Source organism: Ranitomeya variabilis, chromosome 1 (assembly GCF_051348905.1).
Source record: "Ranitomeya variabilis isolate aRanVar5 chromosome 1, aRanVar5.hap1, whole genome shotgun sequence".
NCBI classification, from domain to species: domain Eukaryota; kingdom Metazoa; phylum Chordata; class Amphibia; order Anura; family Dendrobatidae; genus Ranitomeya; species Ranitomeya variabilis.
In genome coordinates this window covers 72,597,108-72,607,593 of record NC_135232.1, presented here as the reverse complement: position 1 = coordinate 72,607,593, position 10,486 = coordinate 72,597,108, and positions in this window count along the sequence as shown.

Sequence of the window (10,486 nt, the reverse complement as noted above, 5' to 3'; positions counted from 1 at the left end):
CGGGACCGCCCCAGGGCCCCTCATGTTACAACGGTGTGTCTGACGTTGGGTGCGCACCACCACCGCCAGAGACACTACATTGTACTATGAGGGACCCAGTAGCAATGCCGTCAACCAAAAGCGAGCACACCCACCTCTTCAGACAAACAGCAGTCTCACGGGTGCTTGCGCCAAGTCGCGATACCACGGCCCCGTGTGGGGAGTTTGGCCATTTAGGGAGGTGTAAACATGTCGTATGCTGTACAATCAGCTGCAGCAAATTAGACATTAGAAAAGTAATTCACAGGCAAGAGCCTTTCATAGGAAAGCTAGGTGTCGGCCGGGCAAGGTGGGGCAAAAGATTTCGAAATCCAGTTGTGGTTCATTTTAATGAATGTTAGATCGTCAACATTTTGGGTAGCCAGACGAGTCCTTTTTTCGGTTAATATTGAACCTGCAGCACTGAATACTCTTTCTGATAGGACACTTGCTGCCGGGCAAGCAAGCTCCTGCAATGCATATTCTGCCAATTCTGGCCAGGTGTCTAATTTGGAGGCCCAGTAATCAAATGGGAATGACGGTTGAGGGAGAACATCGATAAGGGATGAAAAATAGTTAGTAACCATACTGGACAAATGTTGTCTCCTGTCACTTTCAATTGATGCAGCAGTACCTGTCCTGTCTGCGGTCATAGCAAAATCACTCCACAACCTGGTCAGAAAACCCCTCTGTCCAACGCCACTTCTGATGTGTGCACCCCTAACACTCCTAGTCTGCTGCCCCCTGGAGCTCGTGTGAGAACGATCACGTGCGCTGTGTGCTGGGAATGCCTGAAGCAAACGGTCAACAAGAGTTGATTGTTTGGTTGCTAATATTAGTTCCAAGTTCTCATGTGGCATAATATTTTGCAATTTGCCTTTATAGCGTGGATCAAGGAGGCAGGCCAACCAGTAATCGTCATCGTTCATCATTTTCGTAATGCGTGTGTCCCTTTTTAGGATACGTAAGGCATAATCCGCCATGTGGGCCAAAGTTCCAGTTGTCAAATCTCCGGTTGTGATTGGTTGAGGGGCAGTTGCAGGCAAATCTACGTCACTTGTGTCCCTCAAAAAACCAGAACCCGGCCGTGACACGCAACCAATTTCCTGTGCCCCCGGGAAAGGTTCGGCATTAAAAATATACTCATCCCCATCATCCTCCTCGTCCTCCACCTCCTCTTCGCCCGCTACCTCGTCCTGTACACTGCCCTGACCAGACAATGGCTGACTGTCATCAAGGCTTTCCTCTTCCTCTGGTGCAGACGCCTGCTCCTTTATGTGCGTCAAACTTTGCATCAGCAGACGCATTAGGGGGATGCTCATGCTTATTACGGCGTTGTCTGCACTAACCAGCCGTGTGCATTCCTCAAAACACTGAAGGACTTGACACATGTCTTGTATCTTAGACCACTGCACACCTGACAACTCCATGTCTGCCATCCTACTGCCTGCCCGTGTATCCTCCCACAAATAAATAACAGCACGCCTCTGTTCGCACAGTCTCTGAAGCATGTGCAGTGTTGAGTTCCACCTTGTTGCAACGTCTATGATTAGGCGATGCTGGGGAAGGTTCAAAGACCGCTGATAGGTCTGCATACGGCTGGCGTGTACAGGCGAACGTCGGATATGTGAGCAAAGTGCACGCACTTTGAGGAGCAGGTCGGAGAACCCAGGATAAGTTTTCAATAAGCACTGCACCACCAGGTTTAAGGTGTGAGCCAGGCAAGGAATGTGTTTCAGTTGGGAAAGGGAGATGGCAGCCATGAAATTCCTTCCGTTATCACTCACTACCTTGCCTGCCTCAAGATCTACTGTGCCCAGCCACGACTGCGTTTCTTGTTGCAAGAACTCGGACAGAACTTCCGCGGTGTGTCTGTTGTCGCCCAAGCACTTCATAGCCAATACAGCCTGCTGACGCTTGGCAGTAGCTGGCCCATAATGGGACAACTGGTGTGCAACAGTGTCATCTGCCGATGGAGTGGTTGGCAGACTGCGTTCTGTGGAAGAGCTGTAGCTTCTGCAGGAGGACGAGGAGGAGGAGGAGGAGGGGGTGCGAACGCCTACAGCCAACTGTTTCCTAGACCGTGGGCTAGGCACAACTGTCCCTAAATTGATGTCGCCTGTGGACCCTGCATCCACCACATTCACCCAGTGTGCCGTGATGGACACATAACGTCCCTGGCCATGCCTACTGGTCCATGCATCTGTAGTCAGGTGCACCTTTGTACTCACAGATTGCCTGAGTGCATGGACGATGCGCTGTTTAACATGCTGGTGCAGGGCTGGGATGGCTTTTCTGGAAAAAAAGTGTCGACTGGGTAGCTCGTATCGTGGTTCAGCGTACTCCATCAGGGCTTTGAAAGCTTCGCTTTCAACTAACCGGTAGGGCATCATCTCTAACGAGATTAGTCTAGCTATGTGGGCGTTAAAACACTGTGTACGCGGATGCGAGGATAAGTACTTCCTTTTTCTAACCAGAGTCTCATGTAGGGTGAGCTGGACTGGAGAGCTGGAGATCGTGGAACTTTCGGGTGTGCCGGTGTACATGGCAGACTGAGAGACGGTTGGAGACGGTATTGTTTCCGCCAGTGCCCTAGATGCAATATTTCCTCCTACAAAACTGGTGATTCCCTGACCCTGACTGCTTTTGGCTGGCAAAGAAACCTGCACAGATACTGCCGGTGGTGCGGAAAATGGTGGCCTTACAGTGACGGAAGGGATGTTGCGTTGCTGACTAGCTTCATTGGCCGAGGGTGCTACAACCTTGAGGGACGTTTGGTAGTTAGTCCAGGCTTGAAAATGCATGGTGGTTAAGTGTCTATGCATGCAACTAGTATTTAGACTTTTCAGATTCTGACCTCTGCTTAAGCTAGTTGAACATTTTTGACAGATGACTTTGCGCTGATCAGTTGGATGTTGCTTAAAAAAATGCCAGACTGCACTCTTCCTAGACTCGGATCCCTTTTCAGGGATTGCAGACTGAGCTTTAACCGGATGGCAACGCTGTGCTCCAACAGGTTTTGGCTTTGACACGCGTTTTGGGCCAGATACGGGCCTGGCAGATGGAACCTATTGCGATGTTGATGCCTGCTGCGGCCCCTCCTCCACCTCCGCTTCTGAACTACTGCCGCCTGCATCCTGTTTCCCCAATGGCTGCCAATCGGGGTCAATAACTGGGTCATCTATTACCTCCTCTTCGAGCTCGTGTGCAACTTCGTCTGTGTCACTGTGTCGGTCGGTGGTATAGCGTTCGTGGCGGGGCAACATAGTCTCATCAGGGTCTGATTGTGGATCTGTACCCTGAGAGGGCAATGTGGTGGTCTGAGTCAAAGGAGCAGCATAGTACTCTGGCTGTGGCTGTGCATCAGTGCACTCCATGTCAGAATATACTTGTAATGGGCATGGCCTGTTAAATGTTTCACTTTCTAAGCCAGGGACGGTATGTGTAAAGAGCTCCATGGAGTGACCCGTTGTGCATCCTTCTCTCTTGTTGTAGTTTTTGCTGAGGAGGACAAGGAAGCGACTTGTCCCTGACCGTGAACATCCACAAGCGACGCGCTGCTTTTACATTTACCAGTTTCGGAAGAGGAGGCAAAAGAGCTAGAGGCTGAGTCTGCAATGTAAGCCAAAACTTGCTGTTGCTGCTCCGCCTTTAAAAGCGGTTTTCCTACTCCCAGAAAAGAGAGCGTTCGAGGCCTTGTGTAGCCTGACGACGAAACTGGCTCCACAGCTCCAGACTTAGGTGGAATATTTTTATCCCCACGACCACCTGATGCTCCACTACCACTACCATCATTACCAGCTGACAATGAACGCCCACGACGACCTCTTGCACCAGACTTCCTCATTGTTTTAAAATCTTAACCAAAGTAACTTTATTTGTTGCTGTCAAACAACTTACACGGTGAGCTATAACTTCAGTATGATTTCAATATCCCTTAACAGGTTGGTGAGACCACAAGGAAAATCAGGCACAATGTTACACACTCTGTTTTCTGTGGCACAAAATCACAGAGATGACACACACGCAGGACTGTCACTCAAGCACTAATGTCAATATTAATCTCCCACCTAATTTATTTTTTTTTTTTCTCAGGGAGACTTTACAAACCAAATAATATTAAAAAAAAAAAAAAAAAAGGCTTTCTATGGCCCACAATTAGAGAGAGAGAGGTGGCACACCCAGGAGTCAAGACTGGCGCACAAGCTGAAAGGGCAATATTACTCTCCCACTGTTTTTTTAAGTTTTTTTTTTATTTCAGGGAGACTTTAGAAACCAAATAATATTAAAAAAAAAAAAAAAAAAAATAGGCTTTCTATAGCCCACTGAATGAGAGAGAGAGGTGGCACACCCAGGAGTCAAGACTGGCACACAAGCTGAAAGGGCAATATTACTCTCCCACTGTTTTTTTATTTATTTTTTTTTTTTTTCAGGGAGACTTTAGAAACCAAATAATAAGAAAAAATAAATAAATAAATAGGCTTTCTATAGCCCACTGAATGAGAGATAGCACACACAGCAGTGGCACACAAGCCCTGACTGAGGCCAATATTTTTCTCCCACTGATTGATGTAGTGTTTTTGTGTTGAGGTAGATTTTAGAACACAAATCAAGGAAAAAAAAAAAAATGCTTTCTATGGCCCACTGAATGAGAGAGAGGTGGCACACCCAGGAGTCAAGACTGGCACACAAGCTGAAAGGGCAATATTACTCTCCCACTGTTTTTTTATGTATTTTTTGTTTTTTAAGGGAGACTTTAGAAACCCAATAATATTTAAAAAAATAAATAAATAGGCTTTCTATGGCCCACTGAATGAGAGGGAGAGAGGTGGCACACCCAGGAGTCAAGACTGGCACACAAGCTGAAAGGGCAATATTACTCTCCCACTGTTTTTTTATGGTTTTTTTTTTTTTTCAGGGAGACTTTAGAAACCAAATAATATTAAAAAAACCAAAAAAAAAAAAAGCCTTTCTATGGCCCACTGAATGAGAGAGAGAGGTGGCACACCCAGGAGTCAAGACTGGCACACAAGCTGAAAGGGCAATATTACTCTCCCACTGTTTTTTTATGTATTTTTTGTTTTTTAAGGGAGACTTTAGAAACCCAATAATATTTAAAAAAAAAAAAAATAGGCTTTCTATGGCCCACTGAATGAGAGGGAGAGAGGTGGCACACCCAGGAGTCAAGACTGGCACACAAGCTGAAAGGGCAATATTACTCTCCCACTGTTTTTTTATGTTTTTTTTTTTTTTTTTCAGGGAGACTTTAGAAACCAAATAATAAGAAAAAAAATAAATAAATAGGCTTTCTATAGCCCACTGAATGAGAGATAGCACACACAGCAGTGGCACACAAGCCCTGACTGAGGCCAATATTTTTCTCCCACTGATTGATGTAGTGTTTTTGTGTTGAGGTAGATTTTAGAACACAAATCAAGGAAAAAAAAAAAAATGCTTTCTATGGCCCACTGAATGAGAGAGAGGTGGCACACCCAGGAGTCAAGACTGGCACACAAGCTGAAAGGGCAATATTACTCTCCCACTGTTTTTTTATGTATTTTTTGTTTTTTAAGGGAGACTTTAGAAACCCAATAATATTTAAAAAAATAAATAAATAGGCTTTCTATGGCCCACTGAATGAGAGGGAGAGAGGTGGCACACCCAGGAGTCAAGCCTGGCACACAAGCTGAAAGGGCAATATTACTCTCCCACTGTTTTTTTATGTATTTTTTGTTTTTTAAGGGAGACTTTAGAAACCCAATAATATTTAAAAAAAATAAATAAATAGGCTTTCTATGGCCCACTGAATGAGAGGGAGAGAGGTGGCACACCCAGGAGTCAAGACTGGCACACAAGCTGAAAGGGCAATATTACTCTCCCACTGTTTTTTTATGTTTTTTTTTTTTTTCTCAGGGAGACTTTAGAAACCAAATAATATTAAAAAAAAAAAAAAAAAAATAGCCTTTCTATGGCCCACTGAATGAGTGAGAGAGGTGGCACACCCAGGAGTCAAGACTGGCACACAAGCTGAAAGGGCAATATTACTCTCCCACTGTTTTTTTAGGTATTTTTTGTTTTTTCAGGGAGACTTTAGAAACCAAATAATATTAAAAAAAAAAAAAAAAAAAATAGGCTTTCTATAGCCCACTGAATGAGAGATAGCACACACAGCAGTGGCACACAAGCCCTGACTGAGGCCAATATTTTTCTCCCACTGATTGATGTAGTGTTTTTGTGTTGAGGTAGAATTTAGAACACAAATCACGGAAAAAATAAATAGGCTTTCTATAGCCCACTCAGTGAGAGATGGCACACACAGGGATGGCACTGTAGCAGAAATGCCAATCTTAATCTCCCACAAAAAAAAAAAAAAAAAAAAACAGGGACTGTCCTACAATTACTATCTCCCTGCAGTAATCTAAGCCAGGTATGGCATGCAGCAATAGGAGTGGACTGATGCACAAATTAAATAAAAAGTGTGGACAAACAAAAAAGATAGCTGTGCAGAAAGGAAGGAACAAGAGGATATGTGCTTTGAAAAAAGCAGTTGGTTTCCACAGTGGCGTACACACAGCAATACAGCTATCACGGAGCCTTCTAGGGCAGCCCAATGAGCTACAGCGCTGAGGGGAAAAAAAAAAAAAAATAGCTTCCACAGTCCCTGCACACCGAAGGTGGTGTTGGACAGTGGAAATCGCTGCAGCACAAGCGGTTTGGTGGTTAGTGGACCCTGCCTAACGCTCTCCCTGCTTCTGACGAAGCGGCAGCAACCTGTCCCTAAGCTCAGATCAGCAGCAGTAAGATGGCGGTCGGCGGGAACGCCCCTTTATAGCCCCTGTGACGCCGCAGACAGCAAGCCAATCACTGCAATGCCCTTCTCTAAGATGGTGGGGACCAGGATCTATGTCATCACGCTGCCCACACTCTGCGTTCACCTTCATTGGCTGAGAAATGGCGCTTTTCGCGTCATTGAAACGCGACTTTGGCGCGAAAGTCGCGTACCGCATGGCCGACAAGCACAGGGGTCGGATCGGGTTTCATGAGACGCCGACTTAGCCAAAAGTCGGCGACTTTTGAAAATGATCGACCCGTTTCGCTCAACCCTAGTGATGACATTCTGGTAAGAAATGATGAATAAACTCTGACCATTTTTGGTGCTCAAGAAAAATCACTGACATCTGAATGAGTCGTAAGGCACAGGAGAGGTTGAAGGTACTGTGCAGCAGCACGTCACAGGCAAGGAACCCACCGCAAAGAAGACCTATATCATCAGCACGAAGTAGCCTGAAGGAGATTGTGACATTATGCAGATGTTATACAGTGCGTTCATTTTATTGTTCAAAAACCTACGGGAGATTTTATCCAAGTGAGAATTGATATGGAAGACTTTCGTTTTCACTGGAGTTACTCCTTAAATTTGTTCAGATTAGTTGTTATTTTCATTTTGAAATGTGACCATGATGAAATACCTGCCCAAATTTTAGGCGAATCTTCAACCCAATGTTAGGGTATAAAATATGAAATTATGTTTCTGATCTCAGTGTCTTTTTTTTTTTTTTTTAATTAAACTTTCTGAAATATTGGGGGATTAATAAAGCATTCTCGGATGTGCCTCACTCCAGCTCTACATCCAGGTTTAGATATAGTGCAAAACAAAGCAGAACCTATATACGATTGCACAGTCTGGGTCAATAAGGAGACCCAATGTTCTTTTAAACATTTACTTATTTTCGGTGTAGAATTAAGTGATCGTGTTAATTGTTTTACTAGCTATTGAAGGGAATATATTTCCATCACGGCTCTGGTTTCTCCTTCACCATTTCTGAAACAAAGCCCAGGAGGTGTCTCCATATTTACTGGCCAGGTGCAGGACTGAACAGGATGTCCTTGAGCCTGTACTACACCACCTGCCTTACCATTTTACTTGGCATGAACAGTCAGTTTTATTCAATCAAGACACTTTGTTTCCTATCTGTGGTTTTAGTCCGTGAAAATATCTCCCAGGAATGCAGAATAGTATACAGCTATGAGATGCGTTGGGACAACTCCTGCCTCTGAGATGAATCATTGGTGGTGCGGTGTCATCTCAAAATTTGTTGTTAATAAAAGAAAATATTTCTGAACTGATGGGATACATATTTCTTTCATAGGATTGAGGCTTCAAATCCTGACTATGGAAAATTATAGAATATCAAGATCATTATGCAATAGAATATCTTTGTTATCATGTACATTATTAGCATCTCCGAGTAAATATGAAGTCAAATTTAAGCTTTTTCTCCACCCAGGTTTCATCTAAGATACAGCTTGTTACTCTAGGCCTGTATCTAAATATCCTGGACTGGTCAATTGGTTTCTACTCGTTTCCAGCCACCTTCAATTTTTGCCCCTGAGGAATATGTTCTTTTCTTACATGGGCATTCTTTCAATACATAACCATTTATATTATTTATTTTTTAGGCATCAATGTCCCTATTGAGACTCGCAATCTACATTCCTATCAGTATGTCTTTGGAGTGTGGGAGGAAATCAGAGGACCTGGAGGAAACCCACGCAAACACGGGGAGAACATACATACTCCTTGCAGATGTTGTCCTTGGTGGGATTTGAACCCAGGACCCCAGTGCTGCAAGACTACAGTGTCAACCACTGAGCTAGATAAAGCACAAGTCTACTCCTTTATCGTAATCATGTATGATCATAATAATTGATACATTTTTCTAGATCCACCTTCAAAAAACTTAACGATCAGATGCAAAGAACATAAGCATTTAGTATTTTCAGAGTATACAAGACGTAAGAGTGATCGCCTAAACAGGTCCAAACTTATGAGATACTTTCGCAGTAGAAATCTGCATCATTTGCAATGGCCAAAATACCCTACAGAAAAATAGAAACAAGTGAATAAATTCTGCAGACATCATTTAATGGAGCACACATCATAATGTTTCACAGGAAAATTATGACCCTATGAAGTCTCATTATAGATATATTAAGATTTTTTTCACAACAGAATGTTCTACCTAAATATGACATGGAGTTGAAAAGTGGTCATTGATGATACAGGAAAGAAATATATCTTGGTACCGTGTTAGCCAGTAGATAGAAAAATATTTAGAATTGAGAGTCCTCAGTGGTTGATACCTTTTAATGGCTAACTGAAAAGATGGTAACAAATTGCAAGCTTTCGAGACTACATACGTCTCTTCATCAGGCAAAGACTAAAACAAATTCTGAAGAATCACATATTTATGCACAACATAGTATAGAGAAAAAAAAAAAAAAAAAAAGAGGGGAAAAAAACCCATGGATAAGCTAGGTGACATGAAGCAGAATTACCATGGGTGATAAACAGTTACGTCCATAAATATTGGGCCAATTCTTAGATAAGGATTGTTTTATTGTCCTGTGATTAGGGTCTCGTTCTGTTGTGATGACCCCACATGGTCTGAGGGGCAAGTTCATTAGTTGATGTAAAAAGACATAAATCCGTGTGACACATTCATTCCTGCATTTAGAGTGTCAAAGGTAGTCATCAGTTTATACTCCCAGACTCTTCTGTCTCTCTGAGTTTTGAAGTTACTTTTCAATACAAGTAATTTCATGTCCATAATGCTATGATTTGGGAGACAGAAATGTATTGCCACAGGTATATCCATTCTTTTTTCTTTTATTGTATGGCGATGAGAGTTCATCCTTGTTCTCAGTTTCTGCCCTGTCTCCCCCACATACAAACCCCCAGTTGGACATTTAGTACAAATAATTAGGTACACCACATTAGAAGTGATGCAGCTGAATGTACCTGGTATCTTGTAGTCCTGGTGTGAATTGGGGATCTTTATCTTGTCCGTGGTCATTATAAATGGACAGGTTTTACATTGACATTAACGGGGTTGTTCAGCGCTTCTCTCCTTCACAGGAGAGGTGAACGGTGATGATGATGACATTATAACATTATAAGTTGTTGGTTTATTATCTAAAATCTTGGGGTCACATATAACATTACTGTATTGTCATCAGTGATAATCCAAACTTGGATATGAGATAGGGAATCTTTCAGCCCCCAATTTTTTTTTTCCAAGTACAGGCTCCCGATGCACCCTTGTGTGGCCAAGCAGCACAGTGCATCTTCCCTTCTATTTGTTTTCCATCTATCTCCACCATACTTTGGCTTCTGTAAAGACAGAGGTGTCAATCAAGGATAGGAGGGCGAAGATAAGTGCAAAATAAGTAAGTGAGAAGTTGCCACTTCAGCCACACCAATGGTGCACCAAACGTATCTGCTTGGTTGGAACAGTTATTTTGTGCCGGCAGACTATGTTAATTCAGTATAAGTCACTGTGTCTACCCTTCCTAACAGATTTGTCTTCTCGCAGAAGGACTGTATCCAATAAAAAAGATTTTATCATTCGTGCGGCTAGAATATTAGTAGACTTTAAGACATCCTAATAAGCACATGATTTCCAAC